Source organism: Saccostrea echinata, unplaced genomic scaffold (assembly GCF_033153115.1).
Source record: "Saccostrea echinata isolate AGI-Se365-2 ecotype Australia unplaced genomic scaffold, CSIRO_AGI_Sech_v1 ptg000014l, whole genome shotgun sequence".
Classification (NCBI taxonomy): domain Eukaryota; kingdom Metazoa; phylum Mollusca; class Bivalvia; order Ostreida; family Ostreidae; genus Saccostrea; species Saccostrea echinata.
In genome coordinates, this window is record NW_026889763.1 from 15657733 (window position 1) to 15666436 (window position 8704).

General features: G+C 32.4%; 2 pseudogenes; both read left to right on the forward strand.

Moving 5' to 3' along the window:
• The first annotated feature begins 3206 nt into the window (after positions 1-3206).
• LOC133186942 (THAP domain-containing protein 2-like) lies at positions 3207-4230 on the forward strand (annotated as a pseudogene).
• A 618-nt stretch (positions 4231-4848) lies between these two features.
• LOC133186534 (uncharacterized) lies at positions 4849-6396 on the forward strand (annotated as a pseudogene).
• Positions 6397-8704: the final 2308 nt, after the last annotated feature.

Genomic DNA, 8704 nt, shown 5'->3' on the forward strand with positions numbered 1-8704 from the left:
ACAAATTTGTTATTACGGATTAAATTCGTTATAACGAATTTAAAAAAAAATGATTGATTGATTGTATGTTATTTTACGTCCCATTCGAGAATTATTAACTCATATAGAAACGTCACCATATACCAGTGAAGGGCTTCAAATTAAGACCTTTTTCTCGGCATTCAGGGCCATTGAGCAGTAAGGGTTTTTTTTTTAATCATGCCAACGCCTACCGTGACACGGGGCCTCGGTTTTTAAGGTCTCATTCGAAGGACCCGCAACTTTCACTGGCGAAGGAAAAGTTGCTACAGTGTACCTATTTTTTTAAAGACTCGTGTCAGTCACGGCCGTGCTTCGAACACACGACCTTCCGACAAAAAAATCGATATGACGAGTCAAATTTGACAAATCGTTAGATTGATTTCAAAAATATGATGAACATATCCCTATAGTTATGATGGCATATGGGTCTGCCGAACAGGTCTATACAGTTTATACTAAATTTTGTTAGGTAGAGAAACTACCTTATCCTTAGATTTAATGTACAGAATGTCAGAACCTGTGAGGCAAGAAAGCCCAAATAATTGGGTTTGGTTTCTTAGGGAGAGACTTGAGCAAGGATATGATATTATGCGGTCCGTTTGAAGTACATGAACTAAGGTCAGATGTATTATTTGCTTGTGGTAGAAATGGGGGAAAGATTATCAACTGCATCAGAATGAGATAGATGGGATATCAAACTCTAAATTTTAAACTATCAAATTCAATTTTTAGGGGTCTGTTATAGCAATGAAAGTAGTGAATTAAGGACCCTCTCTACACTACACCCTAATTTCAGGGTACTTTTGTGTAGTTAGACTGACCCATCATTTGCTATAGAAATAGAATAAATTTTAACCTGCACTGTATGACATAATTTAAAATAAATTGAATTATTCTAAACATGTATTAGACCAAGATAGAGTAGTTGAAAACTTTATTTGCATGTATTTTCTCCATTTGAGTAAGCAAAAGCGAATTTTATTTATAATTACTTCATTATCTTTGAAGATTTTTTCCTGGATAAAAATGAATTAGATAATTTCAAAACATCTTCCTTTACGCTATATAATTTTCTCAAAGTCCAAAAAACATTTTCATCAGTGTATAGAGGGTCCTTAAATCAAAACAATGATATATAAAGTGTAGATGATTTGGTTTGAGATGTTGACCAAAAACGAATTCGCATTAAACCAAAGTGGTTAGACGACTTTGTAAATTTTGATATTTTTGATTATAACATGTAGAATTATATTTATAACAGAATGTGAATGACATAAGCTTAATTGATAAAATATTTGTTTCTGCAGGAAATGCCAAAGATTTTTCCTCAAAATGGAAAGTCTCTGTAAATATATCCCAAACAAAAATTGTTGTCTTTAAAATGATGAAAAATTGAAGGAGTGAACAAAACATGTGGTAAACCAAATTTAATCAATCGTCGTGCTCTTGAATCAAAAAGGAAATTTAATGCTACGCATAACAGCGCTGATTATGTAAGATGGATCGATAAGTAATGTTTTCTTGGAAATCGAAAAATCAATCAAATTTGTCTTAATATTATCTTCTCTTTTTGACACATTTTTTTTAATTGCAAAGATGATTTACGGATGTGAAGACTGGGAAATTCACAGGAAAGTGATATTAAAGAGTTCACAAAAAAAATCAAAATAATTTTTTTTGGAAATTACCTTTGATTTACAAATGTATTGAAGTTTGAAGAAGAAAAAAAATGGTTTGTAGTCAATATTTTCTTATTGGCAAAGATTTAAGGATAATTTCATATAAAATCGAATGATTGAAATCGTTCATTAAAATGTATTTCTAAAAACATTATTGATATTATGATCATCAAACCAAATGATATTGCTTGTCACACTTTATAAAAAGAAACGTAAAAAGAAAAAGTGCAGTGTGTGAAGTGGATGCCTTTAAAATATTGTTTCTTTTAACTCTGTAAATTTAGCATAAAAGATAGATTTCATTTTTGATCTGTCCTATTTAGACAAACTATGAGTTAAATACAAAAACGATTTTCGGAGGGGGGATGGGGGCTCTGTAATTAAATCTTTGCAACTCTTAAGTGTTCAAAATATTTCTGAATTTTTTTTTACATTTAGGGTTTAACTTTTAAGTTAAGAGGTGAAAACTGATCATTCTCTGAGTATCCTCTTTTTATATTTATATAAAAATATATATTTTTTAACTTTTTATATTTATAACGATTGTTTTAACTTATACTCTACGCAAAGAAACGTAATACCATACCACTTTTTCCTGTTCGAATTTATTATAGTGTTATTTATAATGATGACTTGTGTTATGCAATATCATAATTTCTAGCATTATCACCAGTGTTAGACAGACTTGTCCAGAGTGAGACAGCAATGTGAGATCCTTCCGTCTAACACTGCGTATAACTTCGACGCGAACAGCATGAACAAAGGAAATATGATAAAATGCAAATAAATGAATAAATTGGGGAGGGGGTGTAAGCAAAGGTAAAAAATCAACTTGTAGGATTATAAACTTTTTTGAAAAACAGTGGGTAGTTTGAATATTTTACGATCTGAAACTTGCAGAAAAAATTGTGTATATAGTCTGAAACTTTTCATCTAAATTCTCCTGTGAACTTAAATTGTTTCAATTCTCAAACTGTCCTGAAACTCTCCTTGTAAAGCCAGAAACGCTTTCAAATTGTCGGTTTTTCATTGGAACGGTTGTGATCTAGAAAATACAGTGACAGAGAAAATGAATTTTAAATAACTGTCATATATCTTATAAAAATTTACTGCATGATCTTGAGATTGATGGGGAGATTTATTCAGTCAAGAAGGCGTTTATTTTTTGTGATTTAATCAGTTTTCGGTATTTAACAGTGTTGCATTTTCATTAATCATTTTGCTTCAAATTATACCTAGTTGTGCGTTTAAAGGTCAACTGAAAAGATTTTTCACTTTCATTTAATTAATCCCTTATTATCTTCAAGTAAACCATAGAATTTAAACTATATTAGTTATTCGGTTATATCTTAATTTATTTCCGAAATATTTATGGTAAAAGTTGTCACACCTGAAATCTGACCTAAAATTTTGTGCGAGTTATGCCCCTTGACACGAACCCGCCATATTTAAACTACAGACGCTGAAACGTCATGCTTCAGACGATAGGGGATTGAGAAATAAAATATGGTGCTGTGTGCAGCACCAAACTGTAATATCCAATACGGACAGGGTGTGTCTTTGTTTACCTTCCCCGAGGATCCCAAATTATGCCAGATTTGGGTAAGAAAGCTGAAAACCATTAATTGTTGGCCATCCAAACATTCAAAGCTTTGCGAGCGGCATTTTACCCCAGACTGTTTTATAATTGAGCCTTCCAGAGCGCGATGCATGGGGTATAGTCGACTCCAGTTTAAAAAAATTCCATACCTAGCATGTTTGACTATACTCCATTGGATACTAAAGCCATTAAAGGCCATAAAAGGAAAACAGCAGATGTAGATGTTTCCTATGTACCAAAACAAGGTCGGACATCGAAAGTTCTGGAGAAAAGACGTGCACTCGCAGTAAGTTTTTTTTTTATTTTAAATGGATTTACGAAATTTTAATGCATCTATGTTTGTTTAAATTATTAGTTTTGGTGTAGAGAGTAGATTTGTCCACATACATTGTACTTTAAATAACGAATTTCATTACAATACCTGCATGAATTACATATATAATGATAATATTCAGGTGTTTACAATGAACTTTCCTTTTGCCCTATGGGGTCTTGGTAAATAAACAAATTAAATTTAAAAATATATAGGCCTATATAACGTTACCTATACTGAAAAGTTAATCACTATATGGTAAACTTTAATAATATTTGTATCTTAATCAGGCTCAGAACCTTAATAAAGATGCAGAGATTATTCTTCCTCCTCCGAGCAAGTTTCAGGACAGCTCAGAGACTCTAAACACAGAACCAAGCTGTCAAAGTGGAGCACACACAATGACTTTTGAAATGTCTACACGGACTAGTTATGGGTTGGTTAGTTTTGTTCATTTGTATTGATTTGCTAATAATTGAAACAGAACATTTTGAATTTATCAATTTATTATTGTAATAATATTTTAATTAAAAAATTTTCATATGTCTCATTTTAATTTTACTTCATGACTTTTAGAAACGCAGGCATGTCTCTATACAGACAGAGATTCGGCCTAGTACAATATCGACTGGTACCCAAACAGAAACAATGTTTTCATTGGATGTACCTGAGGACCTTGATGAGAGCTTCGAGTCACTGGCCAGCACAGATTTTGCAGCTTCAGAATGGATTCCACCTGATATTGATTAAAACAACACCATAGATCATCATGATGTTCCTCCAAGTCACTGTAGCAGGAAATTTATTGTATTTGAAGAATGTTTAGACCAGCTTCTCCAGATATGTACAATATGTGGACAGAAGTGTGACATTAAGAAAACCATAGTTGGAACTCTGTTGTTTGTGTCCGGGGTATGTGTCTGTGGGGAGACTTTCACATGGGGATCACAATCCTTCACTGGATCAATTCCTACTGAAAACTTGGTCTTGTCAGCAGCAATTTTGATTAGTGGCAGTAGCATAAATCAAAGTTTGACCATGTTTCAACATGCTAATATATCCGTTTCTTAGAGAGAACCTATCACAACATCCAACAGCATGCTCTTGTACCAGCTGTTGAAAGGGTTTGGAAAGCACATCAAGATACAATAATTGATGTAATAAGACAACAAAATGTAGCCGTAGTTGTTGGGGGAGATGCCAGGACACACAGCTAAATATGGATCATATAGTTTGATGGATCTGGATCTGAGACTGATACTTGATGTTCAACTAGTTCAGGTAAGAAGAGTGCAATACCTATTATTGTTATTTTTTATTTTACTGCTTTTGCATGCCTATATTACTTGCCAAAAAGTGGAAATATTGACATCAACATTCAGCACTGAATACTGAATAGCATGCCATGTTTAAAATGAGTTTAAGTTCTCAAAACATTATATGCTTAACTTTTTAAGAGCAAAGAAGTCAAAAGTTCATATTGGATGGAAATGGAGGGTTTGACGAGGTGCCTTAAGAGAGTGGAAGAGGAGGGAGTAGTTATTAGTGACCTTGTTACTGACAGACATCCTCAGATTAAAGCTTACATGAAAAAAAAGAAGTGACATCAACCATTGGTTTGATATGTGGCATATGGCCAAAGGTAAACTCACTTTACAGTTTTATACAATTCCTTAATGCATTAGGTATTCCTCATTTAAGTTATTTACCTGAATAGTTATATATACTTTTCATTTAAAAATTATTTGCGTTTTGTAGGGGTGTTTAAAAAGTTGGAGGCTATTGGGAAGAAAAAGAAGTACAAGCAAGTGGGTGATAGGGCCCGGACAGTTTCAAACCACCTATACTGGTGTGCGGCATCTAGTGAAGGAGATGGTGAATTGGTGTCTGAGAAATGGCTGTCTATCCTCAACCACAACACTGATGTTCATGAGGGTCATGGAATGCGATTCCCGCATTGCTTACATGGTGACCTGGAGGACAGAGATTGGATTAAGAAAGGTAACTATGTAAGCATGGGCTTGAAAAAAAAAACATTTTTGATTCTCTACTTTGCAGATATACATTATAATTATGTGACATATATATTCTACAATACATAAATATATGAAAGTCTGTACTTTGTTATGAAGCAATATTTATCTAAACTACAAAAAAATGTATCATTATTTCAGGTAGTCAGTCCCAAAGTCAGAACTTGTGGAGCGCCATATCTGTCGGTTTAATAAAAAATGTTAGTTTACCAAACAATCATGAACAAACAAAATGAATTGTGCTCAAATGTCAATAACTGTCTAAGCTTGTAAACATCAATAATTTTCTAAGCTTGTAAAAATAAAATTATGTGTTTTGAGTCATGAATACAGGGATATTGAAGTTGCTTGTTCATATTACAAACCTTTAAAAAGAGTCCATTGTTTTTTTCCCCAAATATGTGTACCTAGGACATTCCTGTTGGATACCTAAACCCACAGTATTGCTGAGATGGAAATGCAGTTAATCTTTGTTACTACATATGATGGCAAGATCTTCCTGTTGTTTTTCCCCAAACATTGTCATATCCATCGCACAAATCGTCGATATGCTAGATGCCTGTTAACACTAAGAACAAACTTTTTAAAAATAATCAGAACTAACGACCCTTGCAGTTAGATTCAGTGATATTTTTTTTTGTTTTAGATAAGCTATTATTTGAAATGTATAATCTATAATACATTTCTTTACAGTTGCAGTACCAGATACATCCCCCCAATCCACACACAAACATTCATGCTTACAAGTAAACAATTGCTTAATTTTATTCCAAATCTTTTGACATAAAATCATGATCATTAAAAAGATGGCATTTAAAATATTTTCTAGAATTGTAAAGTATATCTGTTTTTGAGTGCTCCATAAGTTCAGACAGTATTAAATATTCCTTTCAATTAGAATGACCAGAGGTATTTACATGCATGTATAGTACTTTTTATATTTGTATTATCAAGATTACATTTTACAATTTTGCAAAAAAAAAAAAAAAAAAAAAAAAAAAAAAAACTTGTGTAATAATTCATTTTCTTCCAGTGGTCCATGTTCTTCTAGATATTCATAAAAGGATGTCTCTAAAACCCATCTGTTGAGACAGTTTGCTGCAAAACCCTCATGTTCTGTGATGCAGGTCTCTCCTCTCTCTTCCAACCTTGACTCAATAGCAGCATAAAATCGGCAACATTTGGATTCTCTTGCAGTTGGCATAGTAATGCAATTTTTTTTACAGGAACACCTGCACCCCAAAATAAAAAATGTTACCATCGTCAAACGGCCGTCTTGTTGTTTCTTGTCTTTTAACTTGCTCGTATTGATACGGTTGCACAGTCAGTTTAAGGGTTAAGTCTATTTCAGGTATACTTTCGTCTGTATCACTTTCGTTAGACTCGTACATTATTAGAATTCGTTCCGTGTATTTGCAATGTAGAAAAATAAACACGGGCGATAACTCGAACTCTGTGCATTTTCTATGAACAATCCAGAGAGTTAAGAAATGTCAACATGGCGTTAAATTTGACGCGAGGAAAAAAACGGTTTTTATTTTTTTACCCTGACATTACTTGTTAAAAGATCCTATTCAAATTGTCATTATTATTTGCAAATTATGACATAACTGATAAATTGCAAATATTGTTTTTAAAAAATGAGTATGCTTTGTACAAAGATTGGTTCGGATAGTGACATTTCTGTGCTAAAAATTGCTCCTTTACAATAAAAAATACAAAAAAGACAATGGTTTTATCCATTGCAATTGTAACAGGAAGGAAACTGTTTTTAAATTCGATTTAAAGTATACAACCTACAAGCAGTGTTTCGTATACTTTATCAGCTTTAATTGAAAATTATTTCATAGCTTTTTGAGAGAATAACCTTCTCCATAATAGGTAAAGATTAAGTGCATTACATAATGCTTAGATGGAAATACAAACCAGTGAACCGATCAATAACTATCAACTTGTATTTTTGGAATTTTTTTTTTTAATTCAAGAAATGATTTGTGTTCTAATGAATCATCATATAGCACATCTCTACGTGGATTTGGTACGAACTATTCCGCAGCTTGAATGTACTTGTTATCCTTTAAAAAAAGAGTGCCATGATAACTTATTATAGATAACAAAATAAATGACATGGATACGGATTTTTCTCATGTATTTAATTCCCCTGTGTTAAAATGGATATAAAAAGCAACTTTTCATTCTTCGTAAATTGACTTTTGATCCAATCTTAAGCTATAAAAACAATTTTTTCTCAAATTATTTCGACTAAACAGATCTCAGATAACCTTTTTTTATTACCCGCCTAAATGTAAAAATGTAAAAATGCTGGTGCAAGTATACTACTTCAAACCTAGAAGTAAGTAAGAACTTAGACATTCTTTCTGATTTAATTCAATCAAAGATATCTTTTTTTAATTCTTTAGAAATAGAGTTATTGCATATATTTTACGAAATGTATTCCAAACAATTTATATAATAGTAATGATTCAGTTTCAATCATGAATCTTGTAGGGGAAAATATAAAATAATTTGATGTCAATTATGGACATAGATAATCTATCCATACTCCATACTCTCTCTCTCTCTCTATATATATATATATATATATAGAGAGAGAGAGAGAGAGAGAGAGACAAGGTCAATATGGAAATTTCTACAAAGCACTGAAATTATCAACGACAATAGCAATTATCAAATTTTCGGAACATTTCCCTTTCTTAGTACAGTTACAGATTAGAAAATCATTAAAAAAAAACAATGAAGTAGTAAAACAAAACAACTAGCACTACTAATGAGTCATATGAAATATATGGAGATAACGAACAGTATTCAAGCTCAAAAGTCCATTATTATTACTGTTATAACTGTATTAAACGAGGTTTTCCCAATTTTGACCGGGCTAGCTAAATAAGTTACCGGTCTTGTAAACTCAATTTCTTTCGACAGTCGAGGGGTCCCTCCAAGTTCCTTCCTCCGTAAAAAGATGATGGTCAAAATGTGGGATCCAGGGTGTTAGCCAGCTCCTCCAACTATGTACTCTTATAACAGTTATATACGGGAT